This window comes from Crocodylus porosus, unplaced genomic scaffold (assembly GCF_001723895.1).
Source record: "Crocodylus porosus isolate Cpor-Errol unplaced genomic scaffold, CroPor_comp1, whole genome shotgun sequence".
NCBI lineage: Eukaryota > Metazoa > Chordata > Crocodylia > Crocodylidae > Crocodylus > Crocodylus porosus.
Window position 1 is genome coordinate 69,453,830 of NW_017728886.1, and position 12,460 is coordinate 69,466,289.

The window sequence follows — 12,460 nt, forward strand, 5'->3', positions numbered from 1 at the left end:
GGCACTGCATTACTACTTTGGTTATCTGTGTTCCCAGCTCTCTTGCAAGTGATATTCTGCAAGCCCTTTACTCTCCCAGTACCTGGATTTCCAGTTCTAAAATGGGGATGATATCTGTAATATCTCCTTTCCTTAGCTCATCTGTCTGCATGGACACTGCCTAGCACAATAAATCTTTGGTTTTGGTGGAATGGCACTACCTATTAAAAGTAATGATAAAGGTGGAGGGGTGTAGGTTATAGCCATGTTGGTCTAAGGACACAGGCAGACAAGTTTCTTTGGGTGAATCTGATATCTGTTATTAGATCAACTTAAATAGTTGGAAAAAAAAATTAAGCAAGCTTTCAGGTTGAAAAACCATTCGTCCATAAACATCAACTGCAAAAACTTCCTCAGCCTGACGAAGGGTTTTTGAGCCTGAAAGCTTGCTTAAAATTTTTGTTTCCAGCTATTTAAGTTGGTCTAATAAAAGATATTAGATTCACCCAAAAAACCTTGTCTGATAAAGGCGGAGGCACTGAAGTCCTGTTGTGATTCAGTCTTCCGGTAGGCTTGCGGCAGTCTAGGGATCTGGTCAGCAAGGCTCCTAACCCTGAACACAAGCAAGGCACCAAAGGTGCCTAATCGAAGTCTAAGTGCTCATTATCCAAAAGTTTCTGAGTCTATCAAGACAGTTGTATAATAGGGTGTCTTATTGGTCTTAGTGAAAATTATAGACAGTGAGGAGGGTAAGAATATTTTAATCCCACCAGCAGCTCTTTCTCTTCACATTGAAGTTTCTGCAGTAACAGAATGTTTTGTTTCTCTTTGCCGTGCTGCATGTAAAGATTCAACAGCATAAAGCAACATTTGACTGGGGCAGAAGATGCCTTTCCTCTGTTGCAACTGGAGGCTGGTGTTTCAGTTTTTTGTAATACAGGTGAACTCTCATGAAATGTCCCTCTTTATTATGTATTACAGACTATTTAGTAGTTTGATCCCTTGTTTTTTTCTATCCTATTAGGTACTTGCAAAAATAAACAAGCACTGTGCTGGCACAATCCCCTGTGCAGTATCAATATCTCGTTACAGCATTGCCAATTTTCATGATTTTATCACAAGATTTGTCATATCTGGTGACTTTCTCCTGTAGGTATTAGCTGCAGGAGTCACATGTTGGAATCTCAACTCTCAGAAAAAAACAGTAAATTTTTAATCCTCATGGTTGCCAGGAAAAAAAAACTTAGTGAACATGTAGCAAGTGCAGAAGTAGGCTTAGAAATTAGAAAGCAAAAACATAGAGCCTGAATTTTTTATTTAAAATAATCTCATTAAATTTAGCCAGTCTCATGATTTTGAATGTTTGGAGTAGGCAATAAAACTAATATTTTACTAGCAGATTTCAGTACTTTGAAAAAACTATACAGCCAGAGGTGAGAGTAATTTTACGACAGTGGTTTAAATTCTCTGCTGATATAATACCATTGGCTTTAATAAGATTGAATTATCCCCAGTTATTTTTACAGATTTCTGCTCTCTGTAACCTGAGTAACTGAGGAAGTTGCAGTGAGTAGGAGGCTCTGGAACCACTGGGCATTTTTAGGCTGTCTGGCTATTCTTTTCTTGCCTGTATGTCATTCCTGTTCCATTACCAGATCTATATTTTGTTTTTTTATGTTGAGGGATTGTTTGTATTCAGTTGTATTGGTGTTTTTAAAGGAATGTTTTAAAGGAATGTTGTGCATGCTTGTCAGAACCTTTTCTCTGGTGGCTCGAGCATGGACTTAACATGGCTTAGGATTTAACAAATAATTTGCTCACTCTACCATCCTACCTATTAATGTGATTTACTGTGGGAGGGGGGTGAGGCAAGTGTTTTACTTTTTTTTGGGTGGGGAGAAGATATGTGAAGTTACTTCCTTTTTCCTTACTTCTTTAAAAACTTTTCCTAGCAAAAACAAGGAATGGCATTCCCATCTTGAGAACTTGTTCTTGGGAGAATGTCATGAGTGTCTACATTAGCATGCAGTGAAAGTAACGCTTTGGGTCCATTTTTGAACAGGACAAATAACATTACCTTTCCAGTCTTCTTAGAGAATGTGGATAAAATAAGAACAATTAGAACTGGTGTATTATGATAATTTTCTATGCGTGTCTTTCCTACCAACTACTCTTTTTAATGCCTGTATCTCTGTCTAGTTCTTCTTCTTTTTGCCTCCCAACATCTGCTTCTATCTTTTGTATATGTTTTCCTGTCTTAGTTTCCTCTTTCTTTACCTTATTTATATAGGTAGGCCTCAATGTGCCTTCCAAATTGTATCAGGGAAATTCCAAACCCATCTCAAAGTTTTGTGCTGTGGCCTGTCTCTGTTCTGGCTGTTAAAGTAGATTCTTGAAACTTTAGTCCAGGATCAGTAGGTTCTACAACCCTTCTGTACTAGTTGCTATGCATACAAATAAGTAGAACCCATCTTAGGGAAAATGGTGCCCTGGGTGAACTTGTATTTTGGCACCTCCCCACCCTGTGCCTCCATTCCACCCAGATCACTGGCACTGTGTGTGGGGGGTATGTATGTGGGATGGGTATGTGCAGGGGGGGGTGTGGGGGGCTTGAGGGGCACATGCTTGAGGGGCACATGTGTTTTAGTGGCTGTGAGTGGCAGAGGACTCCTTGGGCTATCACAGGGCAGTGCATGTCTACTCACCCAAGATGCTGGCTTGGTGCCACCCACCTCTAAGGCTAGCTCTGCAAATTTCATAGACATTAGGGCTGGAAGGGACCTCGGAAGATCATCAAATCCAGCCCCTCGCCCAAAGGGCAGGAAGTCAAATAGCAAAGAACTTCCCTAGAGAGCTCACAGTCACATTTCAGACAGGACACATTAACTTGGATCTGGCTCAGTGAAATAGCACCTGCCTCTGGCACTCTGTTTTTGCTCCCACTGCTGCCTGTCCAATGACTATGTAATGCAGAAACATCTGATAGGGCTGGAAAAGGGCAGAAGCCAGAATCCAGCTCACTGAACCAGGTTCTCTTAGGCTTGCACTCCTTCTGGCTTCTCATGTCTTCTTCTCTTGGCTACCTAGTAGGCTAGGTTCAACAGGTGGGGAGGGGAAGATACTCTTAAATCTGCTTAGCCTATAACCTGTTGTTAGGGACACTTTGTTGAGAAGAGAAAGGTACAGGTTGAAACCCCATTGTGGGTGAAGAGGAACTAGACCCTGGATCTCTTACTTTCTGGGGAAGTACCCTAACCACTAAGCTGTTGAGCTAGAATGTTGGGGAGGTCCCCTCCTCTGGCACACACTTCTAGTTGTTATTTTTCTGTGGATAACATTTCAAGCGCTTTCATCTTCCAGGTGAAATAGGATCATAATATATTGTAAGTGACTGCATATCCTTGTGTGGATACCTTTTAAGAATGTTACATATAAGTTGTTACATTTTCTGGGGGATTTCAGGATACAGCCACAGGGAACAGCAGGACAGTAAACTGAGCTCTGCTCTCAGAATAAGCAGGCTTTATTGTTTTATAAGCTTAACTCCTTGGTCTTTTGTGAACAACACATGGTACCAGGAGTGGGGCATGAAGGAAGACAGAAAAATGGAGCATCTCAGAATTCCAGAGGAGTTAAAGCTGTACAGAAATGCAGCGGGAAACTGGAAAGAAATTTAAACAGAGCTTCACCATACATGACAGCCAGTGGAGCTACAGAGAAAGAAGATACAATCAAGGTAGCTATTTTTTAAAAACTTAGCAGGCCCAGAAGCTCTGTCTCTTTATAATAGCCTACAACTGTCAGAAGCAGAACAGAAAAGCTATGGCACAATAATAAGAAAAAAGCTTGAGGCATATTGTATACCCAAACAAAATCAAACCTTTGAGTGGTATAATTTTCACATGAGACAGCAGAAAGAATGTGGGACAATGGAGGAGTTTGTCAAAGACCTCAGACTGCTGAGCCAGACATGTAACTTTGGAGACCTAAAACAGTCCATCATCAGAGACCAAATAGTATTGGCTATAAGGGATACAAGCCTCAGGAAATTACTGCTAGAGGATCCTGAGCTTAATTTGGAAAAGACAGTTAGAATGTGCCAAGCAGCTCAGATAACAAATGCCAAGCTGCAGAAGCTGGAGGAAAAAAACCAGAACACGTTAAACTACACAGGATTACAAGTCTGCAAAAACCTAAGGCAGCACACAAACAATAGAGAAAGGAGGACCTTGATATGAAGCAGGAAAGTGGAAGCCAAAGAGAGTTACTTGAAAAAACAATGGTCAGCTGCTGATGCTGTAGATGGTACCACAAACCAACACAGCAACCTGCATTTGGTAAGTGCTGCAACAAATGCAAAATATTCAATCACTTTAAAAGAGTTTGCAGAAAGGAGCAGGATGCACCACACAAGAAACAGCAGGTGCATGCTCTGTGCAAGGAGGAAGAATTCCTCATTGGCACAATGCAAGAAGTTAATTCTTCTGAGGATTGGGTTGGACAATTGCCCTGGACACCAATGGACTAATGGTAACTTTTAAATTCAATACAAGAGCACAGGTCAATGTAATACCAGAAGACATTATGCAAAAATGAAAACTAAACCAGTATACTGTGAGAATAAGAAAATGAAATTTAAAGCGTATAATGGGAACATGATTGCAACCAAGGATGTTCATGTACTGCATGTTAGATACAAGGCTAATAGAGTAAAAGTTCAGTTTGTAACAGTCCCAGGAAAGCGAGTGCCAATAACTGGGTTGTGAACATGTAAAACTCTAGGTTTGATTAAGAGAAGGGATGTCACTGAGGGACTAGAAAGGAAGAGCATAGAAGACTTGTATGAGGTGTTTCAAGGCATAGGGAAACTATCAGCTGAGTACAAGAGAGAATTAAGACAACCAAATATTCTCAGCATACATGCTCCAAGAAGTGGTCCCTTTGTACTAAGGGAGAAACTGGAAAAGGAATTAGATTAGTTAACATGGACATAAAAGAAAAAGTAGAGCAATCAACAACTTGGGTTCATTCACTAGTCATAATAGAAAGAAAAGATGGATCATTGAGATGTGTTTAAACAAATAAATAGGCATATCAAAAGGGAGCATTTTCCTATTCCCACCAAAAAAGAGGTTTCTGGCAACATGGCAGAAGCTAAATATTTCTTGCCTTTGGATGCTTCTTCTAGGTTTTGGCAAGTTCCCTTAGAAAAGAAGAGCACTAGATTATGAACCTTCTATATACCCTTTGGAAGGTATTGCTTTTGTAGGTTTCTTTTGGACTGTGTTCTGCATCTGAAGTATTTCACAGAAAGGTGCAACAAATGTTTGAAGGTCTTCATGGAGCTATGGTTTATATTGATGATGTATTAGTTTGGGGAAATACTATGGAAGAACATGACTTGGGGCTAAGAAAGGCACTAGAAAGAGCTTGCAGAGCAGGTTTGAAACTGAACAAACAAAAATGCAAATTCAGGGTCAAAGAAGTAAAATAGATGGCAGAAAAGTTCAGTGAGAAAGGGGTGCAAATCAATCCTGCAAAGGTTAAAGCCATTACAAACATGCCAACCCCTACAGCTAAGGAAGGGAAATGCAAAGATTACTGGAACTGATTAGTTTTGTAGGGAAATATCTACCTAACTTAGCAGAGTAGACCAAATACCTTAGATCACTCCTACAAAAAAATGCTCAGTGGATATGGGAACATGAAGATGAAGCTGAATTTAAAAACTTGAAGGAAAAGATAATGAAGCTCCAGTACTAAAATACTATGACCCTAAAAGATACATTAAATTGTTAACAGATGCTTCTAAAGAAGGCATTGGAACAACTTTGGTTAAAAACATGGGGATAGCTGGAGACCAGCTGCACATGCATCTAGGGCACTCTCCAAGTCAGAGTGTCTGTATGTACAAATTGAGAAAGCAAGTTTCTCTCTGGTATATGGCTGTAAATTTCATATATTCATCTATGGGAAGCCTGTGATAGCTGAAATTGATCATAAACTTTTGGTAACTATAGCAAAGAAAGGGTTATCAGACATGCCACCCAGATTAGAAAGATTTTTCTTTCAACTGCAAATGTATGATCTAGATATACAGTACATGCCAGGAAAACATCTGCTTATTGCAGATACATTGTCCAGAGCATATGACACAATGGAAAATCACAGAATTCCAGACTCAGACATAGTACATGTTGATTTCATTAAAAGAGTGATTCCTGTCAAAGATAAAATGTGGGCACTAATTACAGAAGCTGCTGCTCAGGACAGACACCCCATTGCAAAAAGTGATAACAGCTATTTGTTGGCCTGGAAAACATATACCTAGCCCCTACTCTCAGTTCAAAGAAGAGCTGTCAGTACTGGATGGCATTTTGTTCAAAGGCTCATGTATTCTGTTTAGCAGCGCTAAAGAAAGACATGCTAAACAGAATACATGAGGGGGCATCCAGGCATTAAAAAATTCAAAAGGAGAGCAAGGGTGCTGTATTTTGGCACAACATAAAAAATGACATAGAAGATGCAGTAAAGACTTGTACAATGTGCGTAAGGTACAGATCAGTGCAAAGAAAAGAGCCCACTATGGTCATGAAAATGTAAAAAATGTAAAAAAAAGGTAAAAAAAAAAATGCTACGCACTCACCAGTTGCAGCAGTGGGGCTCAGGGTCTCTGAGAGCTTGTGGCTCAGCAGGGCGCTGCATGTTGCCTGGGAGCTGGGGCCACTGGGGCTGAGCAGTGCTGAGTGCTGGCTGACTGCTAGAGCCACCCCAGCTCCCAGACAGTATGCAGTGACCTACCGAGCCACGCTGCACCCACGCAATGAGACAGCTGTAGCTCTGTGGTATCAAGTAGTCATTGACTTATTCGTGCATGCAGGAAAAATTATGTATTAGTGCTAGATTATTATTCTCACTATCCTGAAACTGCACGGCTTGAAAGCACAACAGCAAACCATGTTATGACTTGCATCAAGTAGATTTTTGCTAGACATAGAATTCCACAAATTGTGAGAACAAAGAATCTCAGTTCAACTGTCCTGATTTTAAAGAGTTTGCAAACAAATATGGATTCCGCCATAACACTTCAAGTCCTAAATACCCACAATCCAACTGTCTGGTGGAAAATGGAGTACAAATAGTGAATTAATTGTTGAAAAAGCTACAGGTTCACACACTGATGTTTATCTGTCACTCTTAAATTACGGGGCAACACCCCTGAAACATGTATTGTCCCCCAGCAGAAATGCTGTTGAGCAGGAAAATCAAAACCAGACTGTCAAATCTTGTGGATGATGCTCATCAGAAGCAAAATGTGAAAAAAAAAATTTAAACTGACAAACTGAAACAAAAATGGTACTCTGACATGAGTTCCAGCAAGTTACCATAACTGCACAACTAAAATATGGTGTTTATTTCAGCTGGACAAACATGGAAACAAAAAGCACTATTTTCCCTCAAATAGCTCCCAGATTCTATAATATAGTCACTAGGGCTGTTCGATCACTGATTTGATTCAGAAGAGATTTGGCCTGATTCGGTGGCCGAATCTCTGTATCCAAATTGAATCAAGTGACCTATTAATAGGTCTGAATTGAATCTGAAGCCTCTGAATCAATTCAAAAAAGATTTGGAGAGATTCAGTTTCAGATCGGCTGGGGAGAGGCAGGCACAGCTGGGTGGCTGTAGGCTCTCCCGCATCTCCTCTGGCGGTGCACGCCTCTCTCTGGGTGGAGGGAGCCATGGAAGAAGCCCCTGTGGCTGCCTTGACCAATCCCATCCCCTGCCCAGCCCCAGCTTCCCAGCACTTAAAAAAAAAAAAAAAAAAAAAAAAAAAAAAAAAAAGCCCTACACTCACTGGATGCAGCAGCAGTGATCAGGGCCTCTGGGGGCTTGTGGCAGAGCACCCTCCCCCAGCACAGCATGGGGCAGGGTAGGGCAGCAGGGATCAGCCCCCCTCTTGCTTGGCACCTGTGTGGCAGCTGTCTCATTGCGTGGGTGCAGCGTGGCTTGGTAGGTCACTGCATGCTGTCTGGGAGCTGGGGTGGCTCTAGCAGTCAGGCAGCGCCCAGCACTGCTCAGCCCCAGTGGCCCCAGCTCCCAGGCAACATGCAGTGCCCTGCTGATCCACAAGCTCTCAGAGACCCTGAGCCCCACAGCTGCAGCTGGTGAGTGCGTAGCATTTTTTTTACATTTTTTTTTTTTTTGAAGTGCCAGGAAGCTGGAGCCAGGCAGGGGATGGGGCCAGCCAGGGCAGCCATGGGGGCTTCTCTTGCAGTTCTCCATGCCCAGGGAGGGGCAGGCACAGTCAGAGGAGCCACAGGAGAACCTGCAGCCATCTGGCTATGTCTTTCTCTCCCTGGCTGATTTGAATCTCCAAATCAATGCCAGATCTCCAATTCTGATTCAGTCAAATCAGATGGGGACAGTTATTCAAATCCCCAAATTCCTTTGAATCGGCTGAATCCAAATCCGAATCAAATACTTCCCTATTTGCACAGGTCTAGTAGTCATACCAGAAGGATGGGTGTTAAGAAGAAACAGACACACTTGCAGCTCATAAGGGGGAGAAAAGAAGCATCACAAGATTTACTAAAGGAAATAAAATTAATATCAAAGCAACAAGAAATGACAGAGGAGATTGAAAACCACACAGAAGTAGAGACATCTGAACAAGGAAACCAAACAAGAACTGAGCCAATAAGGATTGAGAATGCAGAGAAACTGAGAAGATCACTTAGAGCTAAGAAGCCAGCACAAAAACTAATACAGACCTGTTAAAATGTGCTTTAACTATGGGTTGAACTAGACTTCCAATGTTAGTATTTCGTAGGGATATGTTACATGTAAAGGGAGAAGATGTGTGGATACCTTTAAGAGTGTTATGTATAAGTTGTTAAATTTGCCTGGGGATTGCAGGAGGGAATTGGAGGGAACAGCAGAACAGTAGGCTAAGCACTGCTCTCTGAATAAACAAGTGTAGCCTGGTTATACCCAGGGGTGTGCCCTGTCCCCCAGTGGAAGTGATGGGGTGGTCAGGCAAGAGTGCTGAGAGAGGGGACTGCCACCTGGGAGCAGTTCCCCATCCTCTCTACAGAGCAAGGCCGAGACCAAGCACTTAACTATATATAAATGTATTGCTACAATAAATAAATATGAAAAAGAAATATTAAATATTTACAGTAAAATTTGTATGTGAAACCATATACAATAACCTGCAATCAGCAAATTGTACCACTTTGAGGGACTGCAAAACATAAACCGGGTGAATCACAGAATATGCAATAATTAACTCCCCTGCACAGAATAAGCATTAACACTTTGGAACAGGTAAATCAAGGCATCAACACAATAAACACATATGATCTATCAACTTAGATAACCCAGGTAAGTTAAGGAAGCAATACCATAGACGTACACAGGCAACAATACAGGTATGTAGGCAGTGAAGTCAGATAAACCCATATAAACTCCCTTAAGGAGTACCCATAACTGTATTAACCTCTACAGTACAAAACAACAACAAACACAACAGAAGGGGGTGCACTCAGCACTCCAGGGTTGTTCCCTGGAGCCCCTCCCCTTTAGGGCCCCAGGATTCATAGGTTCATAGATGTTAGGGTTGGAAGGGACCTCAATAGATCATAGGCAGGAAAGAGTGCTGAGTTTAGATGGCTCCAGCCAGATGCCCATCCAAACTCCTCTTGAAGACCCCCAGGATAGGGGAGAGCACCACTTCCCTTGGGAGCCCATTCCAGATTTTGGCCACTCTAACTGTGAAGAAGTTCCTCCTAATGTCCAGTCTAAATCTGCTCTCTGCTAGCTCATGGACATTATTTCTTCTAACCCCTAGGGGAGCCTTGGTGAGTAAAGCCTCACAATTCCCTTCTGTGCCCCCACGATTAATTTATAGGCAGCCACAAGGCTGCCTCTCAACCTTCTCTTGAGGAGGCTGAAGAGGTCCAGGTGCTCCAGTCTCTCCTCATAGGGCTTGGCCTGCAAGCTCTTATCCATATGAGTGTCCCTTCTCTGGACCCTCTCCAGGTTATCCACATCCCTCTTAAAGTGTGGCACAAAACTGGACGCAGTAATCCAACTGTCGTCTGACCAAAGCCCGATAGAGGGGAAGTATCACCTCCTTCGTTCTGTTTGTCATGCATCTGCTGATGCACGATAAAGTGCCGTTAGCTTTTCTGATGACTTTCGTCACGCTGACGACTCATGTTCATTTTGGAATCCACTAGGACTTCGAGATCCCTTTCCACTTCTGTGCTGCCAAGCAGGTTATTTCCTAGGCAGTAGGTGTGCTGGACATTTTTCCTCCCTAGGTGCAGCACTTTGCATTTCTCCTTGTTAAATCGCATTCTATTGTTTTCTGCCCATTTGTGCAACCTGTCCAGGTCTGCCTGTAGTTGTTCCCTGCCCTACGGTGTGTCCACTTCTCCCCACAGTTTTGTATTATCCACAAATGTGGACAGAGTACACTTCACTCCCTCATCCAAGTCACTAATGAAGACATTGAAGAATATCGGTTCAAGGTCCAAGCCCTGCGGGATCCTGCTGCCCACGACCTTCCAGGTCGATACTGACCCATCCACCACCACTCTCTGGGTATGACCCTCTAGCCAATTTGCCACCCACTGGACTGTGTAATCATCCAAGTCACAGCCTCTTAATTTGTTTACCAGTATAGGGTAGGATACTGTATCAAAGGCCTTCCTGAAGTCTAAGTAAACAATATCTACCCCTACTCCTGCATCCAGGTGTTTTGTAACATGGTCATAAAAAAAAACTAGATTAGTCAGGCATGATCTACCTGCTATGAACCTGTGCTGGCTTCCCCTCAGCATAATTTTTCCTGCTGGACTCTCGCATATATGAGCCTTAATAATTTCTTCAAAGATTTTACCAAGGATGGAGGTGAGACTGACTGGCCTGTAGTTGCCTGGATCCTCCTTCCTCCCCTTCTTGAAAATAGGGACCACATTGGTCCTTTTCCAGTCCTCTGGGATGCCACGAGTGCTCATATATTCTTGCCAGTGGCTGTGCAATGACACCAGCCGGTGCCTTCAGTACCCTCCGATGGAGCTCATCTGGGCCTGCCGACTTAAACGCATCCAGTCCTTCCAAGTGACTCTGCACCATCTCAGGGTCAACGCTTGGTAGTCTGGTGCCCAGCTGTTGTTTCTCTACCATCCCATTGTGAAACTTGTTTTGCCTCTTGTTTAGGAAGACTGAGGCAAAGAACTCATCGAGGAGTTCAGTCTTGTCCCCCCTGTCTGTCACCAATTGCTTTTGCCCATTCGGTAGTGGTCCTATACCACCCTGGACCTTCCTTTTACTCCCTAGATATCTGAAAAACAATTTTTTGTTATCCTTAACTTGGGATACCATCCTCAGCTCCATGGTAGCTTTGGCCTTTCTAACTGCCTCCCTAGAACTGCGAGCTGAGGAAGTATACTCTTTAGTAATTTCTCCCTGTTTCCACTGCTTATATGCCCCCCTTTTTTGCCCTTATGTTGCTCTGGATTTCACTGGTCAGCCAAGGAAGCCTCTTGGCCCCTTTCTCCCTTTTCCCCCAAATCAGAATCATCTCCCTGTGTGCCTGAAGGATTGCTTCCTTAAGGCACAGGTACCCTTCCTGGGCTCCCATCTCGCCAAATCTCTTACTCTGCAGTGCATCATTGACTAAACACCTGAGTTCGCTGAAGTCAGCCTTCCTACAGTCTAGCACTTCCACCCTACTAGTTACCTTGCCCACTCTGCGCCTTATGGTGAATTCTGTTATTTGGTATGTCACTGTCCCCTGGGTGACCACTGATCTGTAGGTCCCCTACCATGTCATCCCCCATAGCCAATACCAGGTCCAGTATGGCAATTTGCTGTCTGTGTCTCCTAGCAGATATCAGGGTAGTTTAGATCCCCCATGACTACCACTTCTCTAGTCTTTATGTTCTCTGAGAGCTGCCTCAGGAGTTCCAAATCTAGTTCTTCCCCTTGGTGTGGGGGTCTGTAGCAGACCCCTACCACCAAATCCCTTTCCCCTTGATCTCCATGTATCCTAACCCAGAATCCTTCTACTTTCTCCTCCTCCAATTCCATTTTGATAAGGGTCGATGTATAATGCTTCTTGACATAGAGCGCAATCCCTTCCCCCTCCTCTCTACTCTATCCTTCCTATACAGCTTACAGCCCTCAATGTGTACTGCCCAGTCATGGGTAGAGTCCCACCAGGTTTCTGTTAGCCCCACTAAGTTGTAAGTGTTTTCTACAAGCAGGAGTGCTAGTTCATCCTGCTTGTTCCCCATGCTCCTAGCATTAGTGTATAGGCACTTGAGCCCTGTGACTGGTGCCTTTGTTGCCCCACAGCTCTGAAGCCCAATGGGCCCCTTATTGCTTACCTGCTTATTGCTTACCTGTGCTATACTGCTGGATGTCCCATAGATTACAGTTTCCTGATGTTCTCATTCTTCTGCCTCCC